At 25.8% G+C, this 3,927-nt stretch overlaps 1 long non-coding RNA gene across 4 annotated transcripts; it reads left to right on the top strand.

Annotated features, from left to right (window-relative positions):
* Nucleotides 1–651: 651 nt before the first annotated feature.
* Nucleotides 652–3,318, top strand: LOC115703207 (uncharacterized). 4 transcript variants are annotated; one of them, XR_009686842.1, is made up of 6 exons: nt 652–916; nt 1,860–1,913; nt 2,051–2,125; nt 2,361–2,416; nt 2,622–2,679; nt 3,024–3,318. It is a non-coding gene; the product is annotated as an uncharacterized LOC115703207 (long non-coding RNA). The 4 variants fall into 4 exon arrangements; XR_009686844.1 differs by having other exon boundaries at nt 1,849–1,913; XR_009686843.1 differs by lacking the exon at nt 2,051–2,125.
* Nucleotides 3,319–3,927: the final 609 nt, after the last annotated feature.

The following is a 3,927-nucleotide window of genomic DNA, read 5'->3' as shown; positions in this document are numbered from 1 at the left end:
GTCAGTAAATATTAAAGAGTTTCAATGACTAAAATATTAATCCTAAAAAATTTATACTTACATTTATTATTAATGGTTTATATATACCAACTAATTATTTAGTCACGATAAAATATAAAACTAAATTACTATATTTAATGTATATTATGTCATTACAAATATTTTAGCTACTAAAAAATATAATACTAGTGAGCTATAAAAGAACAAATAATATATAAGCTCATTAATAAGCTAATTAACAAACTTATATAAATATATGTTCATTAATTGTTTTTTTATTGAAAGGATCCTATTGAACAATATTTTTTTTTGGTAAAAATCAATTTAAATTTAAAATAATATAATGAATTAATATATAATATTGTTTAGATATTTTATCACATTAATAAGTGATAATTGTTATTTTTAGACTTTTTTATTTTAAAATTTATCATTTTGATTTGTCTAATAATTAGTTAGCTATTTCTGTGCATATATATATTTTATTTCTATATATATATATTTATAAATTAATTCATTTTAATAAGACTTCATTCAAATAATTATTTTATTTTTTTTTAATGTTTTTCAGATTTGAATTTAGAAAATTAAATATTTATATAATATTTAAAAGAAATTAAACTAATTATCACTACAACAAATATACCTTTCCATAATACATGCTTATAAGTTTATTAAAAAAGTATTATATTATATACATATGTACGTGGTTACGGATGTCTAAATTGAAATGGACTCTCTGATTTCAAAAGCCCAATAAAATTAAGCTCACGGTTAACAAAAATGAACCCATTTCGTGAAAAAAAAAGGTCTCAGTTCTAGCTGCCATGGCGGTTATCGGCATCGGAATCTAATTGTCTCATTTTTAGCTAGCGTCGTTCTTCATCAGTCGATCTCCATTCTTCACTCCGGCTAGGTAAGCTATCCTTCTCACTTTTACATTTGTTTAATTATTATCTAGCAATTCTGAAATTTAAGGGTTTGTAGATTAAACTGAAATTAAATTTTGGATCATCATCATCCAATTGGACAAAATTGTCTTCTCAAACAATCATTTGCTCTATTTCATAGAAATTTTTAGTCTCGCTCACTTTTGATTTTCTTTTAATTGATGTATATCTAGACAGTTTTTTAATATACATTGTTGCTTTGCGTAACAGAGTTTTGATTTTACTTTGTTCTCATTTTATTTCTATCTATATTTGCAATTAGGTTTTTGAAATTAGGTTGGAAACTATAATCGATTAACGAATTCCTCTTCGCTACTTCTATCGAACCATTGAATATTGATCATCTTGCCAGACAAGTTCGCATTTCAATTTATTTGTTCTCATTTTGTTTCTATATTTATTTATTGTTTGGTTTTTGATATTTGATTCTTAGGAATTAATTCTTAGCAAATTATGAATTGTTTTTCTCTTTTTTCATAATGATACAACTCTCAATCATCATTGTTGGAGCTGTTGGTGAGCTTAAGTTGGCACACTATGTATTTGTTGATCAACAGTACTCCTTTCATATGTCACATTCCCTTATTTGATTTTTAGGAGCAGTTTACTCTACTTTGATCGAGAATACAAGCTCTTTCATATTTATTCCATTAAATAAAACATGTCTTTGGAACAGATGCTGAAGGCTGGAGTAGTTAGTGGATATTTATTTCATTAAATAAAATATGTGTTCTCACCTTTTTGTAATCCTAAAAAATATATTTTCTTACAATTAATTTTCTCAAAATTGTATGAAACAGAGATCTCTTATTTATGTAAAATTTTGTTTAAATTTGCAGCATCCTTTTATTTGAATATGAAAATATTTGAACTGAAGTGCTACTAACAATATCAACAGTTTTATTGCAGGCACACTTGGCTTATGGGAGTGGCAACTGTGTTGAAAATGCTTCAACATTAAAGGTAAAATAAAAAGATTATTGTTTTGAAATTTTTTTGTAAGGTAGCCTTCTGAGCAGAGTGTTGAGTGGATGGGAACTCATTATCAAATTTCGTTAATTGAGTGATACCCCTTTGTTATTTTTTTTACATGTTTCTAGAAGTTGCATACAAGGTGGGGGGACATTGCATCAATGCTTAATATTTATTAAATGAAGATGAAAACACCCACATTAGTAAGTTCATTATATCTTTCTTAAGAAATACAATATCATGATTTTCTTTTCTTATTGGCAATAAAATAAACTTGAATATTATCTGGTGAATAGCTCTGGCTGTTGGAGAGGATATCTTTTCTAAGATGAGCTTACAAGATACAACAAGAATATTATTAAAATTGTATGTACTATGTATAAACAAATGTCTAAATTTTTCTCTCATGCATGTATCTTTCTTTTATTTTTTTTGCAGGTTCAATGATTGTAACTAGTTAAAGGGAAGAATAGTCTCTTGCATATTCTCCAATGGTAAACTATTATCTGAAAGATGAATTATTTTCAAAAAATGATTTATTATCAAATACTGAAAGTGCTAGCTCTATTCAACTCTGTTTTTGTACAGAGATAATTGTTCTATTTTAAGGTTTTACTGTTAAGATTTTTGTGTGGGACATAAATTTTGTTTCAGATTCTTTGTTCTATATGTGAATCTTTATTTATTTATTTTTTGAAGGTTCAGTGATTGCAACAAAGTAAAAAGTGAAGAATAAGTTGTTTCTTATTCTCCAAAGGTAAACTATTATTTATTTATTATTAATTAAAGGATGAATTGCTTCCAAAAAATTTATAATGAAGTACTGAAAGTGGTAACTATATCTATATATTTAACTCTGGTTTTGTGTGGATTTAGTTGCTTCATTTAAGAGAGTATTATGCATAGCAGGGCATATTAACATAAGGACTCGTTACAACAAATTCTGAATTTTGATTGTAGTGAAAAGGGTCTCTTTTGTATCTGCTTTGTTCAAAACTATGTTTGGGTTATGGATGACCAGTAAAAGATAAGCATACATATATATATATAGTGACTGATTGAATGAAATTAATAGTGACTAATCGTTCATATTTTGTGCAGTGATTTTTACTAAAGAACATGACACGAGATTACTGCAAAAAGTGTCAAGATTGTTGCTAGGAGCTTGGGTCTCTTAAAGATTGATGATATAGTTTTAGCACAAGACAATGCAGAGTGGAATTTCGATAAATAAATTGTAGTGACAGCTATGTTTTGCTGCTGATTCTTATATTTGGTCTAGTTGTTGTCTAGTATTTTGTCTTTTGAATTATTTGTTTTTGCTTATAATTTAAATGAATGTAAACTCCAAATTAAAAATTAAAATAAATTTTATAAATTAGTTTTTAAAACTAAATATTTGTCACCAAATAATTAATTTATATAATTATTTATTTATTATTGCCAACTAAAATATTTGGTCACCAAATATTTCATGACTAAATTTTAGTTGCTGAAGCATAGTTTTTTGGTTGTTAAAAGTGTACAATGAAATTCAGATGACCAATATATCAAATTTATTGTGACTAAATTTAATATATTTTGTGACTAAATTTTAGTCATAAAAATTAACACTATTTGTGACAAAATATTTTAGTCACTAAATCTTTTCTACGACCGACTTTCAGTGACTAAATGGCGACTAAAAATAATTAGTCATAAAAAATTTTGGGTGACTAATTAATGAGTTTTAATGACTAAAAATTTAGTCATTGAAAAAGAGTTTTCTTGTAGTGTTAAATTTTCTACAAAAGTGGCCAGCCCTATACAAGTGGATTTGGGCCTTACTTTTTGCAATTTTGCAGTTTTATCTTTTCTGCATCTGATTTTCTCAAAAACGCCAATTTTCAAATTCAACCATTTAAATGCCAACTCTAACTATTTAATAACTATAAATAATTATTAAATAATATTGTCATTTATCATATTTATTAATTGAACCATACAAAGTATCATAATTAACAAA

This window comes from Cannabis sativa, chromosome 3 (assembly GCF_029168945.1).
Source record: "Cannabis sativa cultivar Pink pepper isolate KNU-18-1 chromosome 3, ASM2916894v1, whole genome shotgun sequence".
NCBI lineage: Eukaryota > Viridiplantae > Streptophyta > Magnoliopsida > Rosales > Cannabaceae > Cannabis > Cannabis sativa.
This window is presented reverse-complemented; position numbering and strand designations above follow the sequence as displayed.